This window comes from Schistocerca gregaria, chromosome 1 (assembly GCF_023897955.1).
Source record: "Schistocerca gregaria isolate iqSchGreg1 chromosome 1, iqSchGreg1.2, whole genome shotgun sequence".
Taxonomy (NCBI): domain Eukaryota; kingdom Metazoa; phylum Arthropoda; class Insecta; order Orthoptera; family Acrididae; genus Schistocerca; species Schistocerca gregaria.
In genome coordinates, this window is record NC_064920.1 from 1184045394 (window position 1) to 1184058463 (window position 13070).

Sequence of the window (13070 nt, forward strand, 5' to 3'; positions counted from 1 at the left end):
TATACTCACACTGACTACATAGGCTATTGCCGTAACAACTGATGAACAGTCGTGGTTAATAGTCGGTTAGGTTATAGGGAATACAGGCAGGTTTCAAACTAAAAAAGGATAGGTAGGGCTACAAAATTAGAGCATGTAAAACTGCCAATACAATGATGAAAAAGACGCGACAAAAGATAAATAATAAAGTAAATTACAGTTGAACTAATTAAAATAATAGAAGCAATAATCGAAATCATTTTGATAAACATATTACCTTGAAACTTCCTGGCAGATTAAAACTGTGTGCCCGACCCAAACTCGAACTCGGGACCTTTGCCTTTCGCGGGCAAGTGCTCTACCAACTGAGCTACCGAAGCACGACTCACGGCCGGTACTCACAGCTGTACTTCTGCATGTTTCGCAGGAGAGCTGCTGTAAAGTTTGGGAGGTAGGAGACGAGGTACTGGCAGAAGTAAAGCTGTGAGTACCGGCCGTGAGTCGTGCTTCGGTAGCTCAGTTGGTAGAGCACTTGCTCGCGAAAGGCAAAGGTCCCGAGTTCGAGTCTCGGTCGAGCACACAGTTTTAATCTGCCAGGAAGTTTCATATCAGCGCACACTCCGCTGCAGAGTGAAAATATCATTCTGGAAACATCCCCCAGGCTGTGGCTAAGCCATGTCTCCGCTATATCCTTTCTTTCAGAAGTGCTAGTTCTGCATGTTTCGCAGGAGAGCTTCTGTAAAGTTTGGAAGGTAGGAGACGGGGTACTGGCAGAAGCAAAGCTGTGAGTACCAGCCGTGAGTCGTGCTTCGGTAGCTCAGTTGGTAGAGCACTTGCCCGCGAAAGGCAAAGGTCCCGAGTTCGAGTCTCGGTCGAGCACACAGAAGGGGCGTCCGTGTAAAAGTGGGCAAGTAAAACACACTAAGGTACTTGTAGAAATGATTGGTATTGTAGTTCTAAATTGTCGTACCTTTGTTGGGAAAGAACCACAGCTCCAAACCCTAATAAAAAGCACTAAAGCTCAAATAGTTGTAGGTACAGAGTGCTGGCTAAAGCAGGAAATAAGTTCAGCCGATTTTTTTTCAAACGATCTAACAGTGTTCAGAAACGATAGATTAAATACAGTTGGTGGTGGAGTATTTATTGATATCAGACGTAATTTGCCTTGTAGCGAAACTGAAGTAGATAGTTCATGTGAAATAGCATGGGTAGAGGTTACACCTGATGATCGGACTAAACTATTAATTGGATCGTTTTACCCCCCCCCCCCCCTCCCCCCGACTCAGAAAACATAGCTGATGAACAGTTCAAAGAAAACTTTAGTCTCATTTCAAATTAGTAACCTGCTCATACAGTTACAGTCGGTGGTGACTTCAATCTACCCTTGATACGCTGGAAAAATTAAACGTTTAATGCCGGCGGCAGGCGTAAAACGTCATCCGAAATTGTACTGAATGCATTTTCAGAAAATTATTTTGAACAATTAGTTCATGAGCCCACTCGAAGCGTAAATGGTTGCGAAAGCATACTTGACCTTTTAGCAACAAATAGTCCTGGACAAATAGTGAGTATCGTGACGAATACAGGAATTAGCGACCACAAGGCAGTTGCTGCTAGGTTGAATACCGTAATACCTAAAACCATCAAAAAGAAACGCACCAAAGTATAACTATTTAAGAAAGCTGATAAAAATGCTCTTAACGTCTTTTTAAGAGACAGTCTTCACTCCTTCCGATCTGATCATGTACGTGTAGAAAAGTTGTGTATTGTTTTCAAAAAGAGGTAGCATGAACAGCAGTTGGGAGATACATACCACATAAATTAATAAATGATGGTACTGATCCTCATTAGCACACAAAAGGGGTCTGATCGTTGTTGCAGAAGCAACGAAAAAGGCATGCCAAATTTGAAAGAACGCAAAATCCCCAAGATTGACAAAGTTGTACAGAAGTTCGAAATATAGCGCCTACTTCAATGAGAGAAGTTCTTAATCGTATCCACAACGAATTTCTATCTAGAAATCTGGCAGGAAGCTCAAAGAGATACCGGTCCTCTCAGAGTATGCTGATAAAATAGCTCCTTCTTTAACAATTATATACAAGCACTCGCTCATAGAAAGATCAGTGCCTAAATACTGGAAAATTGCTCAAATCACACCAATACCCAAAAAGGGAATTAGGAGTAACCCGCTGAATTACAGGCCTATATCACTAACGTCGATTTGCAGGAAGGTTTTAGAACATATACTGCATTCGAACAGTACGAAGCACCTCGAAAAAAAAAAACGATTTATTGACATACAGTCAGCAGGGATTCAGAAAAAAATCGTTATTGTGAAACACTACTAGTTCTTTATACTCGTGAATTAATAAGTACTATCGATAGGGGATATCGATTCCATATTTTTAGATTTACAGAAGGATTTCGACACCGTTCCTCACAAGCGTCTTCTAACCAAACTGCGTGCATACTGAGTGTCGTCTCAGCTGTGCGACTGGACTCGTGATTTCCTGTCAGAAAGGTCACAGTTCGTAGTAATAAACGGAAAGTTATTTAGTAAAACAGAAGTAATATCCGGTGTTCGCCAAGGAAATGTTATAGGCCCTCTACTGTTCGTGATCTATATTAACGACATAGGAGACAATCTGAGTAGCCGTCAGATTGTTTGCAAATGATGCCGGCTTGTAAAGTCTTCGGATAATCAAAACGACTTGCAAAATGATTTAGATAAGATATCTGTGTGGTGCGAAACGTGGCAATTGACCCTGAATAAAGAAAAGTGTGAAGTTATTCACATGAGTATTAAAGGAAATCAGCTAAATTTCGATTACTCAATAAGTCACACAAATCTGAGGGGTGTAAATTCAACTAAATACTTAGGGATTACAATCACAAATAACCTAAATTGGAACGATCACATAGATAATATTGTGGGCAGAGCAAACCAAAGACTGCGATTCATTGGCAGAACATTTAGAAGGTGCAACAGGTCATCCAAAGAGACTGCTTACACTACGCTTGTCCGCCCTATTCTGGAGTATTGCAGTGCGGTTTAGGATCCGCATCAGGTGGGACTGACGAATGACATCGAAGTACAAAGAAGGGCAGTTCGTTTTGTATTATCGGGAAGTAGGGGCGTTTTTCGTTACGACTTGTTCTTCTCATGAACCTTCAATCGCCAGTTTTCTCCTCTGACAGCGAAAACATTCTGTTGGGACCACCTACATAGGGAGAAATGTTGTTGTTGTTGTTGTCTTCAGTCCTGAGACTGGTTTGATGCAGCTCTCCATGCTACTCTACCCTGTGCAAGCTGCTTCATCTCCCAGTACCTACTGCAACCTACATCCTTCTGAATCTGCTTGGTGTACTCATCTCTCGGTCTCCCTCTACGATTTTTACCCTCCACGCTGCCCTCCAATGCTAAATTTGTGATCCCTTGATGCCTCAAAACATGTCCTACCAACCGATCCCTTCTTCTAGTCAAGTTGTGCCACAAACTTCTCTTCTCCCCAATCCTATTCAATACCTCCTCATTAGTTACGTGATCTATCCACCTTATCTTCAGTATTCTTCTGTAGCACCACATTTCGAAAGCTTCTATTCTCTTCTTGTCCAAACTAGTTATCGTCCATGTTTCACTTCCATACATGGCTACACTCCAAACAAATACTTTCAGAAACGACTTCCTGATACATAAATCTATATTCGATGTTAACAAATTTCTCTTCTTCAGAAACGCTTTCCTTGCCATTGCCAGTCTACATTTTATATCCTCTCTACTTCGACCATCATCAGTTATTTTACTTCCTAAATAGCAAAACTCCTTTACTACTTTAAGTGCCTCATTTCCTAATCTAATTCCCTCAGCATCACCCGATTTAATTTGACTACATTCCATTATCCTCGTTTTGCTTTTGTTAATGTTCATCTTATATCCTTCTTTCAAGACACTGTCCATTCCGTTCAACTGCTGTTCCAAGTCCTTTGCCGTCTCTGACAGAATTACAATGTCATCGGCGAACCTCAAAGTTTTTACTTCGTCTCCATGAATTTTAATACCTACTCCAAATTTTTCTTTTGTTTCCTTTACTGCTTGCTCAATATACAGATTGAATAACATCGGGGAGAGGCTACAACCCTGTCTCACTCCTTTCCCAACCACTGCTTCCCTTTCATGCCCCTCGACTCTTATTACTGCCATCTGGTTTCTGTACAAATTATAAATAGCCTTTCGCTCCCTGTATTTTACCCCTGCCACCTTTAGAATTTGAAAAAGAGTATTCCAGTCAACATTGTCAAAAGCTTTCTCTAAGTCTACAAATGCTAGAAACGTAGGTTTGCCTTTTCTTAATCTTTCTTCTAAGATAAGTCGTAAGGTCAGTATTGCCTCACGTGTTCCAACATTTCTACGGAATCCAAACTGATCTTCCCCGAGGTCTGCATCTATCAGTTTTTCCATTCGTCTGTAAAGAATTCGCGTTAGTATTTTGCAGCCGTGGCTTATTAAACTGATAGTTCGGTAATTTTCACATCTGTCAGCACCTGCTTTCTTTGGGATTGGAATTATTATATTCTTCTTGAAGTCTGAGGGTATTTCGCCTGTCTCATACATCTTGCTCACCAGCTGGTAGAGTTTTGTCATTACTGGCTCTCCCAAGGCCGTCAGTAGTTCTAATGGAATGTTGTCTACTCCGGGGGCCTTGTTTCGACTCAGGTCTTTCAGTGCTCTGTCAAACTCTTCACGCAGTATCATATCTCCCATTTCGTCTTCATCTACATCCTATTCTATTTCCATAATATTGTCCTCAAGTACATCGCCCTTGTATAAACCTTCTATATACTCCTTCCACCTTTCTGCCTTCCCTTCTTTGCTTAGAACTGGGCTGCCATCTGAGCTCTTGATATTCATACACGTGGTTCTCTTCTCTCCAAAGGTCTCTTTAATTTTCCTGTAGGCAGTATCTATCTTACCCCTAGTGAGATAAGCTTCTACATCCTTACATTTGTCCTCTAGCCATCCCTGTTTAGCCATTTTGCACTTCCTGTCGATCTCATTTTTGAGACGCTTGTATTCCTTTTTGCCTGCTTCATTTACTGCATTTTTATATTTTCTCCTTTCATCAATTAAATTCAATATTTCTTCTGTTACCCAAGGATTTCTAGCAGCCCTCGTCTTTGTACCTACTTTATCCTCTGCTGCCTTCACTGCTACATCCCTCAGAGCTACCCATTCTTCTTCTACTGTATTTCCTTCCCCTATTCCTGTCAATTGTTCCCTTATGATCTCTCTGAAACTCTGTACAACCTCTGGTTCTTTCAGTTTATCCAGGTCCCATCTCCTTAATTTCCCACATTTTTGCAGTTTCTTCAGTTTTAATCTACAGGTCATAACCAATAGATTGTGGTCAGAGTCCACATCTGCCCCTGGAAATGTCTTACAACTTAAAACCTGGTTCCTAAATCTCTGTCTTACCATTATATAATCTATCTGATACCTTTTAGTATCTCCAGGGTTCTTCCACGTATACAACCTTCTTTCGTGATTCTTAAACCAAGTGTTAGCTATGATTAAGTTGTGCTCTGTGCAAAATTCTACTAGGCGGCTTCCGATCATCACGATAAAATAAGAGATATCAGGGCTCGCACAGAAATATTTAAGTGCACGTTTTTCCCGCGTGCCGTTCGAGATTGGAACGGTAGGGAGACGGCATGAAGGTGGTTCATTGAACCCTCTGCCACTCACTTTATTGTGAATAGCAGAGTAATCACATAGATGTAGATGTTGAATGTGAGTCGCCAAATCACGCCTTTGCTAAAGGATCTATAGTATCTGGCTAGTACTGTTATGAAACGTGCGTATTTCGTTACCATCGTTGTCTGTGTGCTGCTTTTGGTATGGGTAACATGTCTGAAGAATAGCAAAATAAAAGGCCCAGACCCAGGATTCGGTAGTCAAACAAATCAGAAAGAAAGATGGGCAAGGAAGTGAAAGTTAACTGAGCATCTGGTTGGGCAGTTTGGCAACAGCGAAGAGTTCGCATATGATGTTGGTTGCTCTGATTGGCGCAACCAGCTCCCACGAGCGAAATGTCATCTATCAAATAATTTTAATCAGATCTTAGAGACCGCCGAAACGGAGAAGATCGAATCATCGCTGAACAAGGTCATAATAATAATAATAAGCGTATGCATTGGTGACCGGGAAACCCCTAGCGGGGCGGTTCGACCGCCGCTCCACAAGTTCTGTAACGCCACTTCGGCGACTTGTGAGTGAATGAGGATAAAAGGCACACAACACCCAGTCTTCTCGAGGTAGAGAAAATCCCTGTCCCCGCAGGTAATCGAACCCGGGACCCCGTGCGCGGGAAGCGAGAACGCTACCGCAAAACCACGAGCCACGGAGGTTGAACAAGCTGTCGCTGACTGTACTTTTTGGACAGAAGTGGTGTGGTGGTAAGACATTATTCCCGTAGGGAGCAGTCTGACAGAGTACACTACCGTAATCTGACTATGTTAAGGAAAGCTTTCGAGAAGCTAGGAGATAATGTGTTTTTGCAGCATGAATTGCGATCCTTCTCGCTTTGTACATAATACAGTCACTAATGCTGCATCTTTGTTCGTTTAGATTTTGTGTCACCCATGTATTTTCTTTACATGGCACCCAGTGACTGCTTTTTCTTTTCCCAGATGAATAAATTATTGAGCGACAAACGTTTTTTGAATGATGACGAAGTGATTTTAGATGTGGCGCGTTTCCTGAAACGCCAAAGTGCATACCTCTACATCAAGTCCTCCACCAAGTCATCCGTAGTTGAGAAATATGTACTGCATTTAGGGTAAATTGTATATGGGACTAACACCTCAACAGATTTAAAGGTCACAGCTTTATTGTTTTCTTAGTTATAACTAAAACTAATCAGTAAGACGCTTATAACAGAATTTTATACCTTTTACGCATACATCATTATTCATTACTTTGATAACTGACAGTTATCTCATTTGTTGATGAGCCTAGAGATTAACGTCTTATCACAGAGGAGAATGAGTGTGTCCTTACCTTACACGTATTCAGTTACAGTGTTCAAGATTCATTTTGATACACTGGTGTGCAAAACGTAGGACGAAAGTAATTTTCATGTGACATGTAAATACTAGTTGACACACAATACAGTGTACGAGGTAACTAAAACATGGGCCCCTAGACATTACAAAAGGCGGGACATGCTCTTTAATATGATGTGTAATCACCGCGGACGGCAAAGTTTGCACTGCTACCTCGTCCTATGTTGGTCACAAGTTCGGAAAGATTTGTTGATGTTGTGGTACGGCGTTCTGTTCCTCCAACAGCTGAATGGTCCTTCTTGCATGTGGACACGCTGAAATATATTTCCACAGCGCATCCATTACGTTCTAGATGACATTCAAGTCACAGGAAAAGGCGTACCAGTCTGTTCACTAAATAGCCTCTCTTTCCAAGAATTCCTCCAACTGCGCTCTCCGATGGGAGGAGGGGAACACAGGGTTACAATGACGATGACTGGGGAGTGTAATGCATTAAAACACCTGGAGGTCAGTGCATCCACATTCTTACTCTGCAAGCCACCGCGCGGTGTGTGGCGGAGTGTAGGCTGTACCACAATTAGTCGTCCACTTCCCTGTTCCACTCGCAAATAGAGCGAAGGAAAAACCACTGTTTATAGGTCTTCACGTGAGCCCTAATTTCTCGTATCTTATCTTCGTGGTCCTTGTGTGAAATATACGTTGGTGGTAATAGGATCGTTCTGCAGTAAGCTTCAAATGCTGGTTCTCTAAACTTTCTCACTATGTTCTTCGAAATGAATGTCTTCTTCCCTCCAGGGAATCCCACTTGAGTTCCCGAAGCATATCCATAACACTTCCGTGCTGATCGAACCTACCGGTAACAAATCTAGCTACACGCCTCTGAACTGTTCAATGTCTTCCTTAAGTCCGACCTAGTGCGTGCCCAACACATTCGAGCAGCTATCAAGAATAGGTCGCATTAGCGCACTGTATTCGGTCTCCTTTACAGATGAACCACACTTCCTTAAAATTCTTCCAATAAGTCGAAGACAACCATTCATGCTCGCTACCACAGTCCTCATATGGTCATTCCATTTCATAACGCTTCACAACATTACGCCCAGATATTTAAAGGACCTGGCTGTGTCAAGCAGGAGACTACTAATACAGTATCTGAACACTGCTGGTGTGTTTTCCCTACTCATCCACACTGACTAACATTTTTCTACATTTCGAGCCACCTGCCATTCATCACACCAGCTAGAAAGTTTACCTAAGTCTTCAGTATCATCATAAAGTCACTGGTATTCGACATCGTCCTGTACAAAACAGTATCATCAGCGAAGAACCTCAGATTTTTGCCGTCCCTGGCCGCCAAATCATTTATATATACAGAAAATAGGACCGGTCCCATCACATTTCCCTGGGGCACCTATGATGTTACCCGTGTCTCCGATGGACACTCGCAATCAAGGCCAACATACTGGGTTCTATCAGTTAAGAAGCCTTGGAGTCAGTCATATATCTGGGAGCCTATTTCGTATGCACACTTTAGGCTATAATCAGAAGTCTTAGTACACCAGTAAGTGACCCAGGCTCGCATCTTCAATCAAATCACTTCCACCAGATCCTAATGCTTGCCGCAACTGACACGACTTCTAGTTTATGAAGTTGTTACAACTCCCCTTGCTACACCTCCAAGGCGTAGACACGGCTTCCAGTGGTTTATTGTCATGATATAAGCCTTTCTGTGGCGTCACAATCGGCGCCACGTATAGTGTACGTGTATCTATCGACATCCACATATACATCTACAAGGATACTCTGCAAATCACACTTAACTGCCGGGCAGAGGCACTTGTTGTTCCTCCCGAAATTGTGCTTCAACCTTATTCCTGATTTTCTGTAAAATTATCTTTTCATGCTGTAGAACAACAGTGCTAATCCTCTGCAATTCTCACACAGCATCTTGTTACCCTTCTTATAAGTGCAATAATTGCCTTTGTCCAATCATTAGGTATGTTTAGGTATGTCCGTAAGATCCTCATTTCTCTATGCCTGAATTCTGATAGGTCCCCCAGCTTTCATCATTTCCACTGTGATCTCATATAACCCAGGAGCTTTGCCATTTTTCATTTATAATACAGTATTCTCTGCATCTAACAGCTACAGATTTTTCCTTTAAATTTCCTCTGTGATTGTGACATTTCCTTCGTCTCCATCAATATCATCACATATACACTCTTGGAAATGGAAAAAAGAACACATTGACACCGGTGTGTCAGACCCACCATACACTGCGAGAGGGCTGTACAAGCAATGATCATACGCACGGCACAGCGGACACACCAGGAACCGCGGTGTTGGCCGTCGAATGGCGCTAGCTATGCAGCATTTACGCACCGCCGCCGTCAGTGTCAGCCAGTTTGCCGTGGCATACGGAGCTCCATCGCAGTCTTTAACATTGGTAGTATGCCGCGACAGCGTGGACGTGAACCGTATGTGCAGTTGAGAAGCCTTGGAGTCAGTCATATATCTGGGAGCCTATTTCGTATGCACACTTTAGGCTATAATCAGAAGTCTTAGTACACCAGTAAGTGACCCAGGCTCGCATCTTCAATCAAATCACTTCCACCAGATCCTAATGCTTGCCGCAACTGACACGACTTCTAGTTTATGAAGTTATTACAACTCCCCTTGCTACACCTCCAAGGCGTAGACACGGCTTCCAGTGCTTTATTGTCATGATATAAGCCTTTCTGTGGCGTCACAATCGGCGCCACGTATAGTGTACGTGTATCTATCGACATCCACATATACATCTACAAGGATACTCTGCAAATCACACTTAAGTGCCGGGCAGAGGCTTCATCGAACTACCTCCACAATAATTCTTCATTATTCCAATCTCGAACATGGTTCGGAAAAGAACGAGAACCTGTATCTTTCCGTGTGAGCTCTGATTTCTCTTATTTTATTACGATGATAGTTTCTTCCCATGCTGGTCGACGTCAACAAAATGTTTTTTCATACGGCGAAGAAAGTTGGTGATTGAAATTTCTTGAGAAAATCCCGTCGCAACGAAAAGTGCCTTTGTTAATTATGTCCATCCCATATTCTGTATCACGTCCGTAAAATTCCCTCCCACATTTCTCCGTGATACAAAACGTGCTGATCTTCTTTGAACTTTCCCGATGATCTCCCTTATTGCTAACTGGTAAGGTGTCCACACCGCGCAGCAGTACTCCAAAGAATGACGGGCAAGCGTAGTTTAGGCAGTCTCTTACGTAGAACCTCTGCATCTTCTACATGTTCTGACAGTACAATGCGGTCTTTGGTTCGCCTTCCACACAATATTTCCAATGTGTTCTTTCCCATTCAAGTTGTTTTTAATTGTAAAATGTCGTTTGGCTAGGGCCTCCCGTCGGGTAGACCAATCGCCTGGTGCAACTCTTTTGAGTTGACAGCACTGCGGCGAATTGCTTGTGGATGAGGATGATGTGATGATGAACACACCACAGCACCCAGTCCCTGAGAGGAGTAAATCTCCGAGCCAGCCAGGAATCGAACCCGGGCCTCTTTCGATGACATTCTGCCGCATTGACCATTCAGCTGTCGAAGCGAACTTCTTAATTGTAATTCCTGGGTATTTAGTTGAATTTACAGCCTTTATGTTTGGCAGATTTAACATGTAACCGTAGTTTAACGGATTCATTTTTTGCACTCACGTGGCTGACCCCACACGTTTCATTATTTTGGGCAAATTGCCAATTTTCGCACCATACAGTAATAATTTAATTTGCAATTTGCTTTGATCTTCTTATGACTTTACTAGTCTTTAAATGACAGCATCATCTGCAAACAACCTAAAACGGCTGCTCAGATTGTTTCCGAAATCGATTCTATAGATAAGGAACAGCAAAGGGCCTACACCTCTATCTTGGGGAATGTCAGAAATCACTTCTGTTTTACTCGATTACTGTCCGTCAGTTACTACGAACAGTGCCCTCTCCTACAGAAAATTACTAATCCAGTATCGTATCTGCATAGCTGTGAAGATATTCCATAAGCACGCAAACTGTCAACAAGCCGCATGTCAGGTACAGTGTCGAAAGCCTTCTGGAAATCTAGAAATATGGAATCAGTTTGTATTCCCTTGTCAACAGCACGCAACACTTCGTGTGAGTAAAGAACTGCTTATTTTTTAAGAACAATGTTTCATAAATCCGTCTTAACTGTGTGTCAACAGACCTTTCTCTTAGAGATAATTCATAATGTTCGATCGCAATATAAATACTGCTACATATCGACGTTAAACATGAGTCTGTAATTTAGTAGGTTACTCCCACTGCCTTCCTTGAATGTTGGTATGACCTGTGAATCTTTCCAGTCTTTGTGTGCGAATCTTTCCTCGACCGAGCGGTTGTATATGATTGTTAAGTATGGAGTTATTGCATTAGCATACTCTGAAAAAAACCTAACTGGTATACAATCTGGACCAGAAGACTTGCTTTTATTATGTGATTTAAGTTGCTTCACTACTCCAAGGATATCTACTTCTATGTTACTCATGTTGGCAGCTGTTCTCGATTCGAATTCTAGAATATTTATTTCCTTTCGTGAAGGAATTTTGGAAGTCTTTGGCTGCACTTTCATCAATAGTATATCCATTGCTATCGCGCAGAGAGGGCATTGATTGTGTCTTTCCGTTGGCACAATCCACATGCAACCAGAATGTCTTTCGATTTTCTACCAGATATCGAGACAAAGTTTTGTTATTTCTGTAACAGTATTCTGACCCGTTTTGTGTACCAATGAGATCTGCTCCATCGTTTGTTAGTTTATTTGGTATAAATCTCTAAATTCCGTCGATACTATTTCTTTGAATGCAAGCCACATTTGGTCTACCCTTATATTATTGATTTGAAGAAGATGTCTCTCAGAAAGGCTTCAAGTGATTTTTTTCTGGTATTTTTGAATAGGTATACTTCTACCTTTGGAGGATTTGGGGTAGACAATATTCAGTCTCGCTACGACAACCCTGTTTTTACTAATCCCTGTATCCATTTTGATGCTCGTTATTAACTCAGAATTATTTTTTGCTAAGAGTCGAAGCATGTTTCCACAACCGTTTACTATTCGTATTAATTCATGAACTAACTACTCTAAGTTATTTTCAGAGAATGCGACTGGTACAAGTTCGATCGATGTTTTATTCGTACCTTCCGATTTAAACATATGTTTTCGCCAACATATCTGGGGTGAATTTAAGTCACCACCAACTATTATCGTATGGGTCGGGTGCATGTTTGAAATCAAACTCAAGTTTTCTTTGAACCTTTCAGCAATTAGAGCCCCTGAGATTGGTGGTCGGAAAAGGGATCCTGTTATTATTCTCTTCCGATCGCCGAAAATGACCTCTACCCATAGTAACTCATAGGAACTATCTACTTCAATTTCACTACAAGATAAACTTCTTCTAACAGTAGCAAACACGTCAACGCCACTTTGTTTAGCCCATACTTCGGGAACACTGTTAGGTTCTTCATAACAATTTCGGCTGAAGTTATCGCCGGCTTTAGTTAGCTTTCAATGCCTATAACGGTTTGAGCAGCCGTGCTTTGTATTCGCGCCTGAAGCTCTGGAACTTCCCCAACACAGCTGCGACAATTTACAACTATTGTACCGATGGTTCCTGTATCTACGTTCTCCCTGTGTTCGGCCAGCGGCCTTTGAGGCTGAAGCCCGCTTTGTTTTTAAACGAGACCCTCTAATCAAATAAGCAGCCAAGTCCAAGCCACACAGACACTGCTACCCGTGTAGCCGCCTTCCACATGCAGATATATTTAGCAGAACCAGAAACCCAACCATCCTCTGGCCCAAGCCGAGGTATCTGCAGCCTACACGATCGCAGAACCGCCTGAGCCTCTGATACAGACCATCCTCTCGGCTCTGTATCAGAGGTCCACAATCGGTCTTGTCGATTATGCAGCAAACTGTGAGCTTTGCTTTCAACTCGCAAGCAAGACTGGCAGCCTCTACCATTTCTG

The 13070-nt window shown here is 42.2% G+C and overlaps 1 non-coding gene across 1 annotated transcript; it reads left to right on the top strand.

The window, feature by feature from the left end:
- The first annotated feature begins 784 nt into the window (after nucleotides 1–784).
- Nucleotides 785–859, top strand: Trnas-cga (transfer RNA serine (anticodon CGA)). The gene has a single exon. It is a non-coding gene; the product is annotated as a tRNA-Ser (tRNA).
- Nucleotides 860–13070: the final 12211 nt, after the last annotated feature.